The sequence below is a fragment of the Podarcis melisellensis genome, assembly GCF_964234715.1.
Source record: "Podarcis melisellensis genome assembly, chromosome: 6".
NCBI classification, from domain to species: Eukaryota; Metazoa; Chordata; class Lepidosauria; order Squamata; family Lacertidae; genus Podarcis; species Podarcis melisellensis.
Window position 1 is genome coordinate 51,722,922 of NC_138538.1, and position 23,360 is coordinate 51,746,281.

General features: G+C 43.6%; 1 protein-coding gene across 3 annotated transcripts in view; it reads right to left on the reverse strand.

Annotated features, from left to right (window-relative positions):
* LOC309371366 (phosphatidylinositol 3-kinase regulatory subunit gamma) overlaps positions 1–23,360 on the reverse strand; it is a 244,109-nt gene that overhangs the window by 179,477 nt on the left and 41,272 nt on the right. The gene's annotated exons all lie outside the window — the stretch shown is intronic.

The following is a 23,360-nucleotide window of genomic DNA, read 5'->3' on the forward strand; positions in this document are numbered from 1 at the left end:
TTGGATACTCAGAGATCTGAAAAGCACTGAAGGATGTGAAGGACTTCTAATATCCTGCACTTTCTGGAGAAAAATGCTGAAACAAGCATCCTATTCAATATACCACTAATTCATATAAAGGGATACAATATATCTCAATTTAAAAGGGGTGTGTGTGTGTGTGTGTCCCATTTTGAACACAGCACTTATTTTAACTTACCAGAATGGAAGGAAACAAAAGTCTCCCCAACTAGTATAAAACTAGAAAAATATCACTTTCCGGTCTACCATAGCTCACAAAAGTAGAGGATTATTATGTTTAACAAAACATAATTCACCAACAACTGGGAACAGTGTTATTTTACAGCTGCACATATACTTTTTCTTGGTATACACATACAGAGAGATGCAACCGTCATATAAATCACTGAATTTGCTCACTTTCTAAAAAAGCTTGCCTTTAAACACTATATTTGAGTTCTTGCAAACATAGAGTACAATCCATCTTAGATTGCCAGGTTCTGGTCCTCAGACTTGGGATGACCAAAGACTAAGGATGGTCCCAGCAGGACCAAGGCTGTAGTCACCTGATAGGGGTGTGCGTGTGTTGTCTCAAGCATCTCTTTCTAGCTACTCTCCGGTCCAAAATGCTAATTACCCTGCTTCCATTGTGTTTTCAAACAAATTTATGATGCTCATGTCTACCTCTTGGTTTATCACCCAAACAGAGAGAGAAAAAGAAGAGCATAATGGGAAAAGGGGAGGGAGTTGAATTTTAGAATGAGGAGAATGGGAATGGGAAACAAAAAACAGAGTGTCCTCTTGATTCTGTCTCTCATCCTGATATATAGAGACATGGGAAGCTGCCTTACACCAGCTCAGACCATTTGTCCATCCTGATCAGGATTGACTGAGCAGCTCACTGGGGTCTCTGGCAGAGGTTTAGAGATGCCAGCCAAACAACCTGGGTTCCTTTGCATGCAGAGCACGCGCTCTGCCACTGAGCCATGGTCCCTCCCTACTTTTCCTGGAGATGCTGCAAAGGAGAGTAAAACTGTAAAACTCAGGATCAAACCATAAGATGACCTGGCAACTCTAAATTCAACAAACTAATGTTACTTTAAATCTAATAGGCACCATCCATAGAATGAAAAACATGCTTAAGTATCTACAATCAAAGATCGGTGGCATTTAAAAGTTGTTATCTTTGGCTGGGTTGTGCCCAGAACATTTTTGGCAAGGAGCAGGAGTGATGGTGTGAGTAAGGAAATAATACTAGAGGTGTGTGGAGAGAGGGATACATCATGGCAACCATGAAGAAGAAACAAGAAGCCATTCAGCAGCCTTCACTGGGCCTTCCAGATGTGCAGAGGGTGTTTGCAGAAGCTCTACCCTCTGAAATCTTTTGTAGAGATGCTCACTTGAGCAATATACCCATCTTATTTTTGCAACCATATATGCCTTAATAATGAGACGTGAGTTTTCATTTGGGAATCAACACCAGCTGTCAGACTGTATGCTGAGTCCATGCAATAAACAGCACGAGCAATTACAAAAGGACAAATGACTCCACCTATTTCCGATGACCGTAATATGCCCCTGTAAAATAATGGCTCACTTTTCAATACAAATTCATTCACTCTCAAATTTTATAGCAAATTTCAGGTGGTCGCTTGTAATTAGGTTGCTAATTTTAATTAACCATCATTCATTAAAAATTAATGTTGCCTCCACTTACTTTTAGGTATTCACCACAGAAACCATTTCTTATCTATCATATACAGTGGTACCTCGGGTTAAGAACTTAATTCGTTCTGGAAGTCCGTTCTTAACCTGAAACTATTCTTAACCTGAAGCACCACTTTAGCTAATGGGGCCTCCTGCTGCTGCTGCACTGCTGGAGCATGATTTCTGTTCTCATCCTGAAGCAAAGTTCTTAACCCTAGGTACTATTTCTGGGTAGCGGAGTCTGTAACCTGAAGCGTATGTAACCCGAGGTACCACTGTATTACTGAAAACAGGAAGGGACTATTTCCAAGATATCAAAATTTGTGAAAAGCAATTTTGGGATATATATATATATATATATATATATATATATATATATATATATTTGCTTTCGTAGATTTTCACGGGTACAGGAATGCAGGTTTTGGTGTCCTCGGGTGTCTTCCCGTGTAAAAGTTGGGGTGTCTAGGCGACGTTTCGACGAGGTCTCACTCGTCATCTTCAGGCTGGTGCTTTCGGCTTCTTGTTACTGGAACAGAGCAGGATCTCAGTGTTTGAGTTCCTATAAATACTGTTGAGGGGGTGTGGTGTATAGCCTCCAATGTTCTGGGCAGAGAGGAAGTTCCCAGGCTAGTGTGCCTTTTCTTCTTTTGTTCCTTAATTACTTGAGGGATATCTTGAGTGATTTCTTGAGTGATATCCTGAGTACCACTTAGGTGGGTCATTAGGTGTGGATTAGTTGCTAAAGTCTTTGTGTCTTGACCTCTTGAACTTTGTGAAGAGTTTTTCTGAGAAGATGGCTGTACTGCACTTAGTTGTGCTCTGGCTTGGCTTCGTGTATAGGGGCGAGCTGTGGTTTTGTGGCCTGTGTCAGCCAGATCTGTGTAGGGATTGCAGGGGGGTGCAGCATCCGGAGGTGCCACCATGGTTTGGCTACTGGATGGTGTCTGTAATTTATCTGTGGAGAGGGTCTGGGTTTGGGTCTGGTGTGGTTGATTGGTGATGGCGTTCTGTGTGCCTCTGGATCTGGTGTCAGTTTTTGTGGGGAGGGCTAATTTCCAGATGTCTGGCAAGCGGGATGTGTCGTCACGCTTGTTCATGTTGTGAGGGTGTTTCTCTATCTCGATGGCTTCCATGATTATTCTCTTGTGGTGATGTTCTATGTTAAAGAGCAATTTGGAATCTGCAAAATTAATTTCGTGTCCTGTTTCTTTCATGTGTTGGAAAAGAGAGGAAGTTTTTTCTTCTTTTTTGACGGCATTCTTGTGTTCTGCGATACGTGCATTTATTCGTCTGTTTGTTTGTCCAATGTACGTGGCTGGGCAGACTTTGCAGGGTATTTCATAGACCCCTTGGTTTTCCAACTGGATTTTATCCTTGGGGTTTCTGAGGATATTGGCTATTTTTTGGTTGGTGCAAAGGCTGTTTTGATATTGTGTTTATGGAGGATTTTGCTAATTTTATCTGTAGTGCTCTTTAACATAGAACATCACCACAAGAGAATAATCATGGAAGCCATCGAGATAGAGAAACACCCTCACAACATGAACAAGCGTGACGACACATCCCGCTTGCCAGACATCTGGAAATTAGCCCTCCCCACAAAAACTGACACCAGATCCAGAGGCACACAGAACGCCATCACCAATCAACCACACCAGACCCAAACCCAGACCCTCTCCACAGATAAATTACAGACACCATCCAGTAGCCAAACCATGGTGGCACCTCCGGATGCTGCACCCCCCTGCAATCCCTACACAGATCTGGCTGACACAGGCCACAAAACCACAGCTCGCCCCTATACACGAAGCCAAGCCAGAGCACAACTAAGTGCAGTACAGCCATCTTCTCAGAAAAACTCTTCACAAAGTTCAAGAGGTCAAGACACAAAGACTTTAGCAACTAATCCACACCTAATGACCCACCTAAGTGGTACTCAGGATATCACTCAAGAAATCACTCAAGATATCCCTCAAGTAATTAAGGAACAAAAGAAGAAAAGGCACACTAGCCTGGGAACTTCCTCTCTGCCCAGAACATTGGAGGCTATACACCACACCCCCTCAACAGTATTTATAGGAACTCAAACACTGAGATCCTGCTCTGTTCCAGTAACAAGAAGCCGAAAGCACCAGCCTGAAGATGACGAGTGAGACCTCGTCGAAACGTCGCCTAGACACCCCAACTTTTACACGGGAAGACACCCGAGGACACCAAAACCTGCATTCCTGTACCCGTGAAAATCTACGAAAGCAAATTAAAAGGATTGTATCAACAAAGACTGGCTCTTTTTCCTTAGAGAGGAACCTATAATTTGCCCAAAAATAAGAACTGACAATTAGAAATGGCAAGTGACCACAAACCATGGGGACACCTAATTATATCCCCTGTGTCCTACATGTCACCCCTTGGAAAAGGGGTGTGACGCAAAACTCAGCCTCAAGGCCACTAGTTCCGTGGAGCCATTTATGTGTCTAAGCCACTGCATACCGCCCATGCAGGGGGATTTCCATTCCAATCATCTCCACAGATGTTTAGAGCCTTTTGACACAATCACCCTACCCCCTGAATGCCAAAAGCACATTTTAACCATTGCACAATAGTCCTGGGGAAGCAATGTGACCCACTAGCCTGATTGCTAAAGTTTGTCTAGCTTGCTGTAATAAGCTTCCAATTTTTAAGAGTGCCCAGAACTTTACTTTGGGGTCACACTCTAAGTTTATAGAGATTTCTCTTCTCCACTGCAGAAGATCATTCATCCCCACACTAGTTTCTATTTGTTGCTGAAATCAGCCTAGAAAGTACTGTGAATATTAGACAAATTTCCTCGTTCCTGTCAAATGATCCCATGGAGGGTGTCAAGTAACCACTGCCCTTTCTGGTTCTACCTGATCATTCCACACTTTAGGGTACGTTGCTGTGGGCAGATGCTTCCATTAGGACCTCCCTCCTTCTTGCTAACTAGAGTCAAGTGCAAAGTGGTGGTTTGAGGGGGAGGAGCCAGTTACTTACTGCACCCCATGAGGCATACACCAAGATAACTGCATAAAACTACACACACAGCCAAATCTCTGTGTGAGTTACCACAGACTAGGGTTTCTAATAGCATAAGGTATCTGGGGAAGAGTTTTTGTTGTGTTGCTTCTAAAGTTAAGCAACTGGAAGTTAGAAATTTTTGGTAGTCTGCTCAAAGTCATCTAGCAAAGTAACATCTTGGTTCAAAGTACACTTCATTCGCAGGGAAACAAAGGAATTTTTAAATTAGCATAGTTTCTCTGATGGGCTTTTCACAATTCCCCTCTCATAAAACTTCTGGGAAGGCTTGTAGCTAACTTTTGGTCCAAATCACTGTGGGTGATGAACACCCTTTACTGACCTACTCCTTAAAAAACCAGGACTCTGGCTTCTCATATGCTGGCCCAGCTTCTGCCCTATGTGTTGTTATAATAATGGAATAGACTTCTTTATTCTACTTCATTTGTTCTCTCAGAGAACACATACTGGCATATTTGCCTCTGCAAACTTTATAAAATGATGTGATAAGAATCTGGAACAAACAAACTTCACTTAACACTGTGCAACTCTTAAATGCAACTGATCTCAACATGGTTGCTGCTGCCCTGCATTTCAGTTCCCTTCTGGTGTTCCCCAGAACTGCTTCCTTCTATGGACCTGCTCGTGAGACACTTTGGTTCCTAATATCAATAGAGCTGAAGCAGATGAGAGTTTATGGCCTGCATTTGATATCCCAAACATGTCTCTGAAAAATGGATGCTTAAAAAAATCTAGTACCCTATAATTACAGATACACGTCCCTCGGTTCTTTCTACTGTTTGATAACACAGTTGATCTCTTAGTTAGATTTTCAATATTCTTTGTTTATTTTTGTTTGCATCTCACATTATATTGATTCCCAAAACTAAACTTTTTATATTTAAAAAATGTATTATTGTGCTGATGTTTTTAAGCCAAGGATAGAGAAGCTGTGGCCCTCCAAGTATTATTGGACTCCCATGAGCCCCAACCAGCACAGTCAGTCATCGGGGATGATGGTTGAAGTCTAGCAATATGTGGGGAACCCCAGGTTCTCTATCCCTCATTTAAGTCATTTGTGCCAACCTATGTTTAAATGCTCCATTATAAACACTTCTGGCACCCAGATTTTCATAGGAAAACTGAGGCACCTCCAAATGCCTAAAGGCAGCTAGTATTAATTTAAAATAAGATGCCAGTATAACTGGTTCCTTATCTTTTGCTGCGCACACCTTTCAGCAAAAGGACATGAGGGTTTTCTCTTGGGTTAGCATCAGTAGCTAATCTCTCATTATGTCACCGATAGCATACAATGGATGATTGTGAAATATTAATAATAATAATCTGCAGTGGGGAATCAGCAACCAAATCTCAAAACTCCTGTTTAAGAATGGCCAGCACTGCTTCACTTTCAAGATCTTGCATACAAATCACCTTATTTTGAATCTTCCTGGTTTGGGAATCAGGGATCAGGGGCTGCAGCTCAGCATTATTCTCGCCCCCCCCCCTTTTCCAGGCCTAAAGATACTTCCCATGGAAAGGGACTGAAGGAAAAACTGTGGCTCTTACTGCTGATTTCTTTGGCCAAAGCCTGAATGTATTTAGAAAGGACTCTGTCCATTTCCTTGAGGCTGACTGTTTGGTTGTACTTTAATAAGCTGGATCACCTGCGTGGAAAGTACAGGGAAGCGCTGGGGTCAGAGGAAGGCTGAGGACAGCAAATCCTGACTTTGGTATAAATGAAGTCTTCTGACGGTGGAACTAATTTGCTCATGTTCCCCTGTGGGCTGCCAAAGTAAAATTTGGACAACAGCTTCAGTATTCCATTCTGAAAGGTAGCTGGTTAAATGCGTTGGGGCTGAAGAAGAAAAAGTCAGCGTTTCTAAGTGCCTAAAAAGGTTTGCTGCCCCACCCCTTCAGACAGCGCTGAACAAAAAGGGGGAAGAAAATACCCCAGACTAGGGATGGATTGAGCCACCAATTTCAGATACTTCTGTTTCTTATTTTTCCAATCTTAAATTCAGGTCTCCATATTTCTGAAGCAATCCGCATTTTTTAAAAAATCATTATGAAGATTCGCCAGCATTTTTGTGTGAATTTTTGCTAGAAATATGTTTTCGTCTGCAGTTTTGACTAATGTACATATTTTTGCAAGCAATTTCTCCTAATAAAATCTATTTCTGTATGTTATTTCACCAATGTATTCATTTTTATGCACACTTTTACCTTATACAAGCATTGGTTCACTGGAGAAATGCATTGCAAAATTTGAAATTGAAAGTCTGACTTTCGAAGGATGGCTGTGTTTCAGTTCTCATATTGCTTCGTAAAACACAAATTTGATAGATTTGCCTTTAAATGTGAACTGAACCGATTTCCCCCCCCATCCCTACCCCAGACTGAATCTGCAGCAGTAAAACCTCTAACCCAGCAGCTGGATACATCATCTTATAGTCTAGGGTTCCCGCAAGGGTGACCACGAACCTCATTGAAGTCTCCTTGGGAAAACAGCAAACTTTGGCAGGCTTTTTTCTGTTCATAGACCGTGAGAAAGCTTGCAGCAGAATCACGTTGGGGATACTGGCCTGCCCTGGCCAAGTATGGCACAGATTAAGCAATGTGGCTTTGCTTTTGAGCTGTTTTCCCAGAAGCAAAATACAGAAGTCTGGAAGTGGGTATGAAACAACAAAACAAGAAGCATCGTGTTTACGTGTTATACCAGACAAAAGGGCCAGAACAGTAGTTCACAGAGAAATTCTGTGTGTGCATGAGGTGAAGTAATGTCTTTCGCATTTTGTGAAGGCTAATCCCCTACTCTTCAACTTAAGTTAAGAGTTGCCGTGGCTACTGCTACCTGCATACCTGACCAACAGAACTACAATCTCACTACAGTGGTACCTGTGGTTAAGAACTTAATTCATTCCAGAGGTCTGTTCTTAACCTGAGGTACCACTTTAGCTAATGGGGCCTCCCGCTGCCATCGCGCCATTTCTGTTCTCATCCTGAAGTAAAGTTCTTAACCCAAGGTACTACTTTCGGTTAGCGGAGTCTGTAACCTGAAGCATTTGTAACCCAAAGCATTTGTAACCCGAGGTACCACTGTGCAATGGTACCTTGGTTTAAGAACAGCCCTGTTTACGAACTATTCGGTTTACAAACTCTGCAAAACAGGAAGTAGTGTCCCGGTTTGCAAACTTTACCTCGGTTTAAGAATGGAAGCCAAACAGTGGAAGGGCACCGGCGGCGGGAGGCCTCATTAGGGAAAGCGCACCTTGGTTTAAGAATGGTTTCAGTTTAAGAATAGACTTCCAGAATGAATTAAGTTCGTAAACCGAGGTACCACTGTACTGAGATACAGAAACATGTCAACTCATTCATACTAGCAGTCATTCCTTGAGGTTAGCTGTTCATCTGAATCCACCCATGGTCTATCAAGGCTTCTAAAGAGAAAAGCCAAGTGGTCCAAATGCCTCCCCTTCTCTGCCTTTGCTGGCGTTCAAACAAGTGCCACAAAACATTAGAAATCTCTCATGCAGGAGGGGCAGAAACCCTGGCATATGTAGCTTCCCAGCAAGGAATGAAAAATATTATTTATCCCATCTGGCGTAGTATCCCTAAGGCCCTTTCTGAATGATTCAATCAGCTTTTTGCACACACAAAAGTTCATACGTCTCCCAGCAAGGTAGTATTTCCGCCGCCCCAAGATATATCCCAGAGTGTAATATGGGACAATGCAGTACCTCCCCTAGACAGCATCTTCATTGCCAGCATGTTTGCCATGCAAATTGTTGTGTGATGTAGGTCACCATCATATATATTATTTAAGGTCTATGATGACTTAGAGACTTAAACCAAGGGCCTGAGGATCAGACCAGTGCACTGGAAATTGCTGAGGTTTTGGAAGAATGAGGATTGTCTCTACACGTCACATGATGGTCAAGGTGAAAATACCTATTTAGAAGCAGCCCTAGAGGGTCTTTCTTTCTTTCTTTCTTTCTTTCTTTCTTTCTTTCTTTCTTTCTTTCTTTCTTTCTTTCTTTCTTATTTATTTCTCAAAGACACCTAGTGTGAACCTCACGGCTGGTGAGGGGAGGTTGAATCTGCATCTCCCCAGCCCTAGTATGACACTCTCTCTATAGCCACTACACCACAGTAGCCTCCTGGTTAGGTGAGACAGGTTTTAGTTTCAGAATCTTGCAGTTCAGAATCTTGCAGTTTTAATATCTTTGCAGATATTAAAAGTCTAAGGGATGGAATTTTATATTATCAAATGTGGTGTGTAAGGATGGCAACAGTTGTCACTTTGGATTTCTTTTGGCTGCTTGTTGGGGAGAAAACGACACACTGCTCAGTACATCCATTAAAGCACCTTTAAATCCCGTTGATTTCAACCGATGAGTTAATTATGTGCATAATTCTCTTATGTGGCACAAAAGTGCTTAACATCAGCTGGATTGTGTCCAAAGTGTTTAACAATCCCAAGATTGTGCAGCTTTAAGATTATCAGATGTCTCTAAGGGCCAGCTCACATTATACAGCAGTAAATTAAGGTTTGCCACTCTATGATACATGCAGTAGGGAGCCATAGGCAATCCAGGGTCCCTGGCATGTCTATGATTTACACATTACTTTTTTAGATGTCCACATAAACATTTTACAGGTACTTCTTAAAAAGTAAAAATTTAGTGACTCTCATAATAAAATATCCAAGTTCTACTACACTATCACTGCTGTTGCCTGTTTCAGAATACTAAAGCTCTATAAAACTGTGGAACAGATGCCACAACTCCACAGTACCCCTTATATTTGAAATTTTGCACTGGCAACTCTACATGGGCCCCTGATCTCTTGCATTCAGAACAGTGGACTCCCCGTTGGTCTAAACAACAGCTTTCAGATTTAAATATTTGATTTAGAGCCCTTCCTTTCCCTTTCCTCTAGCCAAAAAATGAGAAAACAAGTCCTGTTATTTTTCTCCTAATCCCCTTTCATGCACATCCCTCTTGTGGGAGGGGGGCACCTTTAATTATGGGATCTCTATTTTTCTTTGTCTCTGGACAAGAGTGGGAGGAGGAAGAAATGTTGCCTTTCTTTGCTCTACACAGTAATTTTGACCAGGTCTCCCGATGTGGAAATAATGGGTGGCAATTATTTATCGTCCTCCCCTGGGTAGTCATTTTGTGCATAATTTCCCATTTTCTCATCTGAATTTACACTTGAAATAATTACTGTAGACTGCCTGAAACAACTGTGGATCAGTGATCATCAAGTTTCAAGTGATATGACGACCTGAAGCCAAATAATCTCTCAGTATCCCATCAGATAATATCAACAATATGAAGGACTTCTGTTTGCTTCACTATGTCTTTGTTAAGTCCCTTCCAAAGAACATTAGCAAGTGCATGAAATAAAGACCCAGAATATCTGCCTATTAGGTGTAATGGTGCAGAATGGAACATCAGATGAAGAACAACAGCAAAGCCCTTAACACCTCTGGGTTGGCAGCTTTCTTTTTTACTACAATTGCTTCATTTCTAGACCAAAAGGTCTTCAGCTCTGTTCCCCACAAGACACACTGTATTTTATGTGCTGCCTATAGACACCTGAACTCTTTCTTGAAGCAAGTTCTTAATGGAGGCACAGTTACGGTTATCCATTAGCATAAATGGCATCCATTGTGGGGAACTGAAAAGAGAATGATCAGCCTGGCCCTTGTGTTTGAAAGTACAAGATCATAAAAATAAAGCAGCAGCTATTTCTAGCACTGTGCTGAAATCTGCCCTCCAGTTTCTCAAAAGTTTTCTTCCTCTGTGGAAAAAAAAAGCTTCAACTTCATTTCTTTATTTGCTCCATTCTTAGGGCATTTGAGAATTTCTTTAGAATTTTGGTCAGTGCAGGGCTTTGAGCTTACAATATTGTTGTGAGGTGGTTGAGGGCACGAAGCATACTTTTTTTTCTTTCGAGTAAACATTTCTCTAGCTCTCTGCAATCTTCCTGGCTGCCCAAATTTCTGAGTGTTTTCCACTGGACTTTGATTGAAGCATTCCCAAAGGCTGCAGAGTGCAGCTCACTGGTGTGGAAGGAAGGAACGCACAAACACCCATTGACCACTTTAAAAATAAGGTTAGCACATCCAAAACGCTGAATCTCACCTGATGAGAAATTCACCAATATTTTTTCTCCCCTTTGATAATTTCTGGATGCAATTTCTTTTCTCATTAATTGATAAGAGAAAGGTTGGATAGATTTTCAGCATGTTGTTGTTGTTTAGTCGTTTAGTTGTGTCCGACTCTTCGTGACCCCATGGACCAGAGCACGCCAGGCATTCCTGTCTTCCACTGCCTCCCCAGTTTGGTCAAACTCATGCTGGTAGCTTGGAGAACACTATCCAACCATCTCGTCCTCTGTCGTCCTTTCCAGGGAGTCTTCTCTTCTCATGAGGTGGCCAAAGTATTGGAGCCTCAGCTTCAGGATCTGTCCTTCCAGTGAGCACTCAGGGCTGATTTCCTTAAGAATGGATAGGTTTGATCTTCTTGCAGTCCATGGGACTCTCCCAGCACCATAATTCAAAAGCATCAATTCTTCGACGATCAGCCTTCTTTATGGTCCAGCTCTCACTTCCATATATCACTACTGGGAAAACCATAGCTTTTACTATACGGAGCTTTGTTGGCAAGGTGATGTCTCTACTTTTTAAGATGCTGTTTAGGTTTGTCATTTTCAGCATAGCACTGGTTATTCCCCTCCTTAGCTGGGAATCACATGTGAAAATAGAAAACTTGGGGTAAATTATCTTCTAACACCTGCAGCATCATCTCGACAAGGGCACTTCTGGATAAGCATTTGACCATCTTTTGCCTGAGCTTCCATTGTGAAAGAAAGTTGAGCACTGGGCTGCCTCCTGCCCATACAGATCAATCACCCTTCCTGGTAAACACTGCTCTTAAGGCCTTTTCTTGTTTACAGCACATGTAGACTGCTGTGGAGCACATATGCTTCCACTATATTCCCCCCAAACCCAACCCATGCCTCAGTTATCATGCCCGACATACCTTTGCACAGATTGCACCATTTGGGAAGGAATGGTGCAAGCTCTGAAAACACTAACCAAGGCACTTTTCAAAGGTTGTGGGATTTCAAATAAATCAAACCCATCTTTTTTCTGACATTCACAGAGCAGCTTTTCCCACAAACCTAATCCCTGATATTCCAGTTCCCATCAGATGATGAACAAGCTAAACAGAGACCATGGACACTATGACAGGGCCTCTGCCAGGGCCTGCCTTTTAACTTCCAAGATTATGGAAGGTGAAAGGTTCAACCTCAACATTGTACTTTAATAATATAATTAAAAAGAAGGAATTATATTAAGACCAATCAGAAGCTAATCAAGCATCAACAAAGAAGAACTCCTCACTCTATATTGTCAAATGGCTGATATTCCTTATGTGTTAATAACTTAAATATGGTGGCATCAGAAATAAACTACAGCTGTAGATCAGGAGCTGCTAACACTAGAACAGCTGTCCTCTTGGTCTATGCCTTTTCCTGCCTTCCTAATGTTTAGCTGAAATCCCTTTTCTAGTAATTTGAACCTATTGGGTTTGGGTCCTTTGCTCCATCATTTTATGTAATTTAAATATGCATAAACTGCACATTTCATATAAAATATCAGGAGATGTTATACAATCTAAAAGCGCTGTAACTTACATGCTACTTTTAACTTATTTTCTAGTTTTGAAAACTGTACTGAAAACTGACATTCTAAGTTTGCTCTTGTTTAAAATGAAACTAGGTTTTTAACGGGTTTTAAACTGAACTAAAAGCTGAAACATTTAATTTAGGCTGAGGCCAATGCTTTTTCTTTATTTATTTTGTAAGAGAGAGATCATATACTGATAAAAGTGTTGTGGGTGCCAACACAAAATGGCTGTCCTGGGCAGCAGAGAAAGAGCTGCTGGTTCTCTGTACCAGCCCTGATTGAGACCTGCTCTAACATGTAGTTTGTGTGCTGCCTTTTATGACCTAAAACTAAATCCTACACTAAGCTTATATTTTTTTCAATTTTAAGGTGACTTTTCCATTAGCTAGGTCTTTATTGTCTACATCTTAGTTTCTTTATCCTCTCTCCAAAGATGGCATTTAATCTGTTTCTGGATGTGGTTTACTGTGGCCCCGCCCCCCAAGGCTGCCCTGCTAAGGTAACACAGAAAAGTACATTTCTACATCAGCCTTTGCCAACCTAGTGCCCTCTGGATGCTTTGGACTGCAATGCCAAGGTTGCAGATTCAATCCCCGTATGAAACAGCTGCATATTCCTGCACTGTAGGGGGCTAGACTAGATGAACCTCAAGGTCCCTTCCAACTCTACAATTCTGTGTTTCAATGTGTTATAAAACCCCTATTAGCATCCAGAGGGCACCAGATTGGTGAGGGCTAAAACCCCACAATTTAACTAACGCTTTAATAAATAAATTGGCGATACCCTCTCCAAGCACAGTTGCCCAACTCCTTTGTTATATTGAGACTTTACTACTGGGACCAATACATTTCCTCACAGGTCATTATTGTGGATGTGGTCTGTCCTTGGCCACATAACAGAATGACCTTTCTGCACTTTGGAATGGATTCACTTAGATCTCAAGCTGTCCCAAGCCAGATGGGCGGCATGGATCCCCTCCCTTTCCCTGGAGATCTTGATCCAGTCCCTGACCTGAAGGTTGTCTTTGGCAGCAATCACTGGTGTGTAGCAAGCAGAAGACAAAGGGCAGCATTCATGCTTTGCCAGCCAGCAAGGATGACCAATGAAGTCATATTGGTACAGAAAGTGTTTTGTTCTGCTGGCCTCTGCGCCGGTGTGACTCTGCGATCGGGTGACCTGACGCTGCCCTGGGCTCAGTCCTGCCAGCGCCAGACTTAGGGAGACAACGTGATGAGTCACACTTTCATCTGATTTTTAAACTGACCTCTAGACGCAGAAGTCAAAACAAGGGAAGCCTCATGATATCATCCCTCTGTGCAAAGTGGCTTTGAGGGTTACTCTCATCTGTTTGAAGCCCACTTGGTTGCAGAATTGCGTGTTTCATCTGACAGGGCCCTTATGGCTGAGTTCTCATTCCTTGCCAATGGTCACTAAACAAGCCTTTGCCCACAATCACACCACCAACTGCCACCCTTGTTGGGATTAGGGAAACCTTCTCTACTTGCTGCCAGCCCATCCTTGGTTAAGGGATTTGGGGGGGTGGTTTGAGGGCCATACCACTCCTCAAACGGGAATCCCTCAGGGGGTACTCCTATTTGATGTAGGTCATAGGACTCCCCCTAATGGTAGCTTGCCCTTAGATGCACTCTCAGCAGATAGGCTGCAGTGATATCATCTGATATTGCCGGGCTTCATCCAGTGCCTATGCCAAACCGCTCACATCTGTAACCAATGAAAGTTGCGGCCTATTCGATCCCACCAAACCATATGCTGTTGTCTTGTCTGGTTATTCACTCTTAGGGAACTGCAGGGTCACGGGGTCTTGGCACGCAATGGTGGATTCCACATTAAGGGTCATTAGGAAAGGGATGCTTAGAATACAGTGTTCACTTCTGGTCGCTACACCTGACAAAGGAAATTGCAGAGCTGGAAAAGATGCAGCAAGGGGAAACCCATATGTCCAAGCGACTGGAGAAACTTTGAGGAATGACTACAGTGTTTGAGGCTTTTTTAGTTTAGACAAAAGGCAAGTAAGATAGAGGTCTAGAAAACCATGCTTGCTGTGAAGAAAAGGGAGAAAAATGAGTTCTCCTCCCTCTTTTAAAACTAGATCTCAGGTTCATCCAATGAAATGAATGCTGGGAGAGCCAGGACGGACCAAAGGAGGCACTTCTTCACAAAGCACATGGTTAAGCTATGGAACTCCCTGCCACAAGATACAGCAATGACCCCCAACTTGGGTGGCTTAAAAAGGGGATTATATAAATTCATAGAAGATAAAATTAGCAATGCCTACTAGCAATGATGGCACCATTACCTCCAAGCAATGAGGCAGAATGCCTCTGAATACTAGTTGATGGGATCACAAGTGGAAGAAGGCAATTGTGCTCATGTCCTGCTTGTGGGCACCTGGTTGGCTACTGTGAGAAGGAGAGGAGGATGCGGGACTAGAAGGGTCTTTGGTGTGATCCAGAGCAGGAGAGAGGGATTTCCCCATCAGCCTTGACCTCAACATCAAGGCAAATAAGTCAGAAAATACCAACCAACCTCCAGACAGTAATGCTAACCAGTTCATGTAATGATGTTGTATGCTATTTCAGAGAGTTCTTCTGGAAAGACAGCATAACTGAGCCTGCCCCTTCCGCTTCCTACATAACAACTTAATCCTCAGGCAGGAGCCACATGGAGGGGGAAATGGCAGGATGGTTCTTCATCCAGTATGTCGGTAGAGAGTTTGCCATTGGGCCCTGGCTTTAATGAGGATTGACTAGATGGTGCGAAACAGCAGCAATCTGCTTCTGAACTAGGGAAAGCTGTTCCTAATTGGTACAGGCCTTAGGCTATTAGCCCTAGGGACCCCCTCCCTCAACTAATTGGATCATTTGCATATTTCTTCATAACAAGGCTTTGGGGGAAGGATTTCAAAGGCAAAGACTTGTGTGTGTTGTTACATTCCAAAGTAAGGCCTCTCACACAAAGTGTCATCACTACCATTAGGTGGCAGGAAGCAGTCATAGCTTCAGCAATTTGGGGCTCATTCACATCTGAGCCCAAGCATTAAGCATCCCCTATACAGGAAGCACATAGTTGTGGGCGAATGTGTGGAATGCATGTGCAGATTGCGGTTTGGATCTAGACCTATGTGCAATAGACTACTGCAATTAATGGCACTTAATTTCCTCTTAATTCAAGTCTCATTGATCTCACTGCGTTAAATCTAAGCACAACCAAAATCTGTGACATGTAACAACTGGGCCCATATTGGGCCAAACACACTTCCCAATTATGTGTTCTGTCTGAAATAGCCACATGAATGCTCATCACACAATATAAACGGCTTAGGACCTCAATACCTCAAGGACCACCTTTCTGAATATGAACCTACCTAGACACGTAAGAGGATGGACGCCTCTGGATATGTATTGTACTTGAGGTGGGAAGCTACAAACGTAGGCTCAATTCAGATGAAGCATCAAGCCATGGTTTATCATAAGAACAATATGCAGCAAGTCTTAGACTTGCATGTTCCCTCCTTTCCATCACTTTATGCTCAAGGGAAGGAAATTAAAAGTTTCTACAAACCACAGGTTCTCAAACCTTGTCCTTGTCTGATCTATGGCCCATGGTGCTACTTTGATCTAGGAACAACAAGCCATGGTTGGTTGTTACATCTGAATTGAGCTGTAGTATTCAGAAGGAGGTAAAAGTCAACAAGTATATTTAGGAAGGCTGGAATCCCTCAAACTGGAATTCATCAAACTGCCCTACAGCTAGCCCAAAAGTAAAGACTTCAATATGGCCTCAAATGTAATCCCCACCAGTAGAGCTCCTGCACTATTTCCAGCTGGAGTGGAATAGTTGACCTTGGAGGCCTTCCCTCCCTGCCCCATCCAATTACTGGCCTAGGGTGTCCCCCTGCCCCTTGCAGACATCAGGTTAAGAATATACCTATCTCTAATAAGTTAATGATGTCACGTCTCCCCTATGACTATCCAGGTGTCACAGGGAGGCAACTCATTTCTGTAGATTTCCATTAAGGAGGTATTGTCTCTTCCCAAAATGACAAGAGGGACAAAATTTGTTCACTGCGTTATTTTTTTAAAGGCTGTTTTAGGTTACAATAAAACTTGACAGAAACTGACATTAACTATACTCTGTTTTGATTATGCCTCTGTTCAAACCAACCCAAACACCCCAGCTGTCCTCTCTGCCTTGCAAGAGCTATCTCTTGTTGCAACCCAGGAATGAATACGCAGCCTTGAGGGGGATGGCTAAGTGCCACTATTTTTATTGCTGTTTTAAAGGGCAGAAGCAAGAGTTAAAAGTTTCCCATTTAAGTCTCAAAACTACCTCAGGTCACACAAAGAAGCCAGCTAAACACAACTGATGTCTCCTGAAGGAGAAAAGCTCTCTGAATTGACAACCTAGCATTTTTCTCTCCAAACCACACTGCGACAGCCTCTGAGCTCCATTCAGTCCTTGTGCTAGCGACAAAAACTGAACAGTCAAGTCAACATCATAAAAGTACTTATGTTCAATAGTGATTAGGATTTAGAAAAACAAAGCTTGCACCAGGGGGTCATCCCATATAATATTCCAGCATAGCCGCTCCATTTCTGACTTCTTGGCTCTGCCTATGAAAGAGGATTTGTGCAAACTTTTAAAATAAAATGCTAAATTCAGACCATGCTGGATTAGAAAAACAATGAACAGAACAGAACAGAACAGAGCTGGCTACCTTAGTGTGTGTGTGTTTTGCTATTTAAAGCGTCAAAAGCCCCTCTTTGATCTTCTAAATCCTCACTGTTAAGACACTGCCACCAGGGACTGGGAACCTGTGGCCCTCCAGATGTGGCTGGACTCCAGTTCCCACCAGCCCCAGCCATCATGGCAAACTGTCAAGAATAATGGGATCTATAGTCCCAGCATCATCGAGAGAGCTGCAGGTTCCCCTTCCCTGCATTACAGTCATGTTTGCTTGGTCTCTCAAAACGAGAAGCAACTGGGGGCAAGTCAGACAATTACTCTGACTCAGACAAACTGCTCTAAAATGTTGGAAGCAACTTTTCATGTCAGGGTTCAGTGAGAAATAAAGAAAACTGCTGCTGGTTTGTGATTGCTGTCTTTGGCCAGTGCTATTGGCAGCCCTTTCAGTACTAAGATGAGAAAGGAAGTCGGAGCATGGAACCTCGGGTTACGAACTTAATTCGTTCTGGAGGTCCGTTCTTAACCTGAAACCGTTCTTAACCTGAGGCGTGCTTTCGCTAATGGGGCCTCCCACTGCTGCCGCCGCACAATTTCCATTCTCATCCTTGGGCAAAGTTCTCAGCCCAAGGTACTACTTCTGGGTTAGCAGAGTTTGTAACCCGAAGTGTTTGTAACCCGAAGTGTTTGTAACCCGAAGTGTTTGTAACCCGAAGTGTTTGTAACCCGAAGTGTTTGTAACCCGAAGTGTTTGTAACCAGTGTACTGGCTTTATCTTATCTATTGATGACAGTCTTTAAGCAAGGGACCAACAAATTGACATGTCTGCATGCTAGATGCTTACCAGCCAGACACCAGCTTTGCTAACCAGCCCTGGGAGAACAGAGTCAGTCATACAAAACCAGTGACAACAGCACAAAACCACATGGCAACAGGTTCCTTTTCTACCAAGCACGGCATATTTTCATTTCAAGGTTGTAGCTACCATTTGTAGAAGCATCCTTATTCAGATTAGAAATTGTCCATGCAAGCAAGATTTAAAGTTACACAATAACATTCAAAATGCGATGGAGAGAAATAAATGAAACCTAACAACCAGGTGTCCAGGTTTTCATTGTTCTAGCATAACGGTAAAGGTAAAGGTAAAGGACCCCTGGGTGGTTAAATCCAGTCAAAGGTGACTATGGGGTGTGGAGCTGATCTCACTTTTCAGGCCGAGGGAGCCGGCGTTTGTTCACAGACAGCTTTCCAGGTCATGTGGCCAGTGTGACTAAACTGCTTCTGGCACAACAGGACACTGTGACGAGTGCCAGAGTGAATGGAAACACCGTTTACCTTTCCGCTGCAGTGGTACCTATTTATCTACTCGCACTGGCATGCTTTTCAACTGCTAGGTTGGCAGGAGCTGGGACAAAGCAACAGGAGCTAACCCCATCGTGTATTGTTCCAGCATATGCCCAACTCAGTACATAGTTGCTCCTCCATGGCAAAGCTGCCAAATGTGGATCAAGTAATAGAGTTGGAGCAATCCCACAACCACTTTAGCGCATAAGAGTTTTGCTTGGCACTGTTCCATTCAACCCATATCCACAGTGTACCAACTCTGTCATTTGACTTTGGCTCACACTGTGATGGTGTGTTAAATGTGGGGTGAGCTGCTCTTGCAATGTGATGCAGCAGTTCTAGGGAAGCTTCAGCTCCTGCTGAATTTCACAGTGTAAACATACCAGTTAGGGTATGTGTACTGGCTTATGTAATAGCCCCTTAGTACTTGTCCAGACAACAACTTCCCACCTGACTGATCATCCTACAGTGCAGTACAGTGGGGAGACACTGGAAGAAGAGATGGTGTCCACTAGCATAAATTGTTATTTTTGAACCATATTCCTGTTAACCATAGCTGGAGCAACAATTAGGAAGAGTGAGGCAGCTGCCTCAAGCAGTAAATGCTGTAGGACATGCAGTGTCAATGAAGTGTTGTGGGGCAGAATGGCGTGTGCCCTGCAGCTTGCCCTGCACCCCCTAAGCTAGTGGCCTGACCTTAGGTGCAGTGCAGGATGCTGCCCTGCCACTAACATTGAGGTAAGATCCATCTCTTAGTCCAGCCAGCCTCTGTATGTGAAAGGGGGAAGGCACCAACCACCTTATTCTCTGCCTCAGGTGGCAAAAAATCTTAGGCCAGCCCTGCTGTTAGCCTGACTCCTGCTCAGCTATTTGGCCTAGTGTGGAATGGATCAGTACAGTCCTTATATGCCTTCAAAGTGGTCAGTCAGGACTGACCCTCCACACTCCCTTCTCGTAAAAGCAGCTTAAAGTTGCCGATTGTCCGGTCTCAGAATGAAAGGCAGCTTCTTGCATCATGCAACTTGGAAGGAGTGAGTCAAAAAATCCCCACTCACATATACAAAGAGATGAAAAGGGCAGCGCTGCTTCCTGAGCAGCTCAAAATAGCCAAGTGTAGTGGGAGGAGATAAGCCCTAAGCACAGATGAATTTGATTTGATTATGCTCTCCATGCTACGGATTCCAGGGAGCTGGCTTGGCCGTCTTGTTTGGGATTTAAGGGCGGCTTTGTTTAAAGCTGACTCCAGCTCTTTGGACATGACCTATGGTGAGGAAAATCAAACCAAACTGCCCCAGCCTTTCTCTGAGAAACATTTCAGGACCTTCAAAGGGAAAGACTGGACCGTGCTCTGCAGCACAGGGCAAGGAAGGGACAGATGGGCTTTGTTGCATAGCCTTAAACACGCATGGCTTCCCAAAAAAGATCTAAGGAACTTGGCACTGCCCAGCCCTGTACTATGGTTGGGTTTTTAAAGCTGAGCCTCAGTCCCAAGCTATTTTGAATTGTTTATGCGTAAATAAATGAACATATGCCAAGATCTTCCCCCATCTCCATCTGAACAAAGCAGCACGCTTGCCCTGAAGCCAGAACAAGGGTGAAGATAGCTGCCTGCCTGCCTGGCTTACACTCAGGGGGCATCTATGGGACTCTTAGATGCACCAATGCTGGACTCGCAATCTCTGAGTTACATATTTCCCTCCTATGTAAACCATCCTGCCAATTTTTATTGAAGGAAGGTATGAATGACAACAACAACAACATGAACAGGGCGATACAGTGGTCCTCCACACAACCCCTGCATGGCACACGTGCAGTCCATACTGTTCCTCCATTGTACATAGTGCTGATATACTGCTTTAGTCAAATACCCAAGAGCTTTAGACACATTATTTGAGTAACCCTTTCAACAACCCTGCATGGTAGATCAGCATTATTATCTTACTACTGCAGGCAGGGGCTGGTGGGAAGCCAAATCAGAGAGTGGTTGGCCTGAACACACCTAGTAAGATTGTGACAAAAATGAAACTTGAACCAAGGACTTCACAGCTCACATTTTTAAACAACGGCACTGCACCAGCTCTGTATGGCTGACAGGGGCATGTCCAGGGTGACCTGTATAGTCTGGGTTTCTGCTTTCAGCCAGGGATGTGTTATATGGCTGTCAGCGTGTGACATTCTCACCAGGCAGCTGCTAGGACCTAAGCAGGACCCACTACTGTTGCTGGGTGGTTGGTGGCTGTGTGTGGGAGCGACCTGCCATTTTAAATAATAAATGCTGCCCCTGGGGTACTGCAGAGCTGTGGGAAATTTTTAAAAGTAGCAGCCCAGTGGGAGGCCCCAGCTTCCTGAGGTCCCCTCAGACACCGAGCCAGCCCTGTTATGAGAAAAAACATTTCATGCACTTTTGTTGTGACAAAACAGGTAGTGCTGCCACTTCATAATATGCCACCCCTTTTTATGCACATACCTGTGTACTTTGGGTTCAAAGAACAGGTGAGGGAGTGACCTAGAAACAACACAATACTAAGCTACACTTTGAGGAAAGTGGGTTTGATTTTCATCTCACTGAATGGTCTCACCCACACTCCTCTCCCTGGTCACTTCTAGGCCTTGGCCCTCCATCTGCAAAATGAGGATTATGAGGTATTGTTGCCACCCTTTTTTCTGGCAGAGTTCTTGTGCCTTTAACGGGTGCATGACTGGCAGAAATTCAACTGGCAATCTCCCCGTGCCTCAGAAAGCCACACTTATTTAATTTCTGCCTGAATTGCAGCTGTTAAAGGTACAGGATTCCTGCCAGCAGTAAACCGAAACCTATGAGGGGCCTTGGGATACCATACAAACATATAAACTATAAGTGACTCATAGGAATATCAAAGCTTGTTACTTCCACACAACACAGAGACCTAAAACTTGATCACATGGCATACAAGATACCCTGATTACCAGTAAACACTTGGAAATATCATATTTATCTCCTCACATAATAAGAAATTCAAAGTTTACCACAGAAAGATTAAGAAATCCTGAAGAAATATTTGGTTCTTCCCCAAGAACTCTAAGCTGAATTTAGTAGGCATATTACACCTGGATAACAAATAGGATATAGAAGTCTTAAGTTAACATTTTAGCTGAGCCATTGATTGAGGCTGCATACAAACCGTACACTTAAAGTACTTTTGAAACATCCACCCAAGAATCATAGGAACTGTAGTTTGTTATAGATGTTAGAATTGTAGCTGGGTGGGTGGGTGTGTTCACACCCTCACTGGTTGATGTTAGGCATGCCAGACACTCACAGCTGCAACTTGCCATCTGAGAAATGGGAACATCAAGAGCTCACTGCATAGGGCTGCGTGAGAAGGAATAAAGTACTGCAAAGCAGGCTATAACCAATGCATACACATTGGCTGGGTGAATTTATTCTGAAGACCTGGCCATGCTTCTAAGATATGTAGATCAAAGTCAGATTGCAGGGACAGGTCTTACAAAATGGAGAAACAAGAACCAATGGAGGAATTATAAAAGTGTTAAATGGAAAAGTTCAGAGCAACCAACGCAGGACAATTTGTTAACCTAGCAGGAAAAAGAAGGATGACCAGATAACAGGCAGCAACTGGGCAAAGTTAGAACTGCCAGAGAGAATCCTCTTTTTGGGACCTGCATGACCCCCTTCACCCCTCCAAGTCTTGGTTGCCATTTCTGCCTGCAAAGCTGGTGCTTCGGGAAGGCCAGCGTCAGAGCTCGGGCTGAGCAAAGTCTGACAAATGGAACAGGAAAGCCAACCTCTCTAGTGCTATTTCCTTTGCCTCATGGGATGAATGGGGGCTGTGAGCCATGGAATTCAGCTGACTCAAGCCAGACAGGAAATGGTATTAAACCTTCACCATCAATTTGAAATAAAACAGGGGCCGAGGCAAGGAGGCTGCTGTGTGACTCACTCAAAAATAGGGTTAGCTATGCGAGCCCAGCATTACTTTCAGTAACCTGGGAGGATGTTTAGTTAGAGAAGGTGGTAGAGGAGCAGAACAGCTGCAGGGAGAATCTCTCGGAAGGCAACAGAGTGACAGGACGCCCACACTTGGATTTGAATCTTTCCAACTACACTCACCTTTATTAAATATACTTCTGATTTCCTTTCCAACACTCAAAGACTAGTTCTGTCTTCAAAACCCACTTTTTGGACGTCCTCATCTCTTACCCCAACTCTGTGCTAACAGAACACTCCTATTCACAGAATCACAGAATGGTAGAGTTGGAAGGGACAACGAGGATCATCTAGTCCAACTCCCTGCAATGCAGGAATCTTTTGCATGTCTGCTGGGTGGGACAGGGTTGCTCCTAAACAGCCTTGCACTGGCAGAACACCATGAAACATCAGCAGAATATATGCTATTCATATATGCTGGTCTAAGAATACTCTTTCCCTGGTGGAAGGCTACTACAGTGGTACCTCACATTACATATGCTTCAGGTTACATGCGCTTCAGGTTACAGACTCCGCTAACCTGGAAATATTACCTCGGATTAAGAACTTTGCTTCAGGATGAGAACAGAAATCATGCAGCGGCGGCAGGAGGCCCCATTAGCTAAAGTGGTGCTTCAGGTTAAGAACACTTTCAGGTTAAGGACAGACCTCCAGAATGAATTACCGTATTTTTCGCCCTATAGGACACACTTTTCCCCCTCCAAAAATGAAGGGGAAATGTGTGTGTGTCCTATGGGGCGGATGCAGGCTTTCGCTGAAGCTTGGAGAGCGAGAGGGGTCAGTGTGCACCGACCCCTCTCTCTCTCCAGGCTTCAGGAAGCTATCCGTAAGCCTGGGGAGCCCGCGGAAGTTCCCGCAGGGCTCCCTAGGCTGCGGATA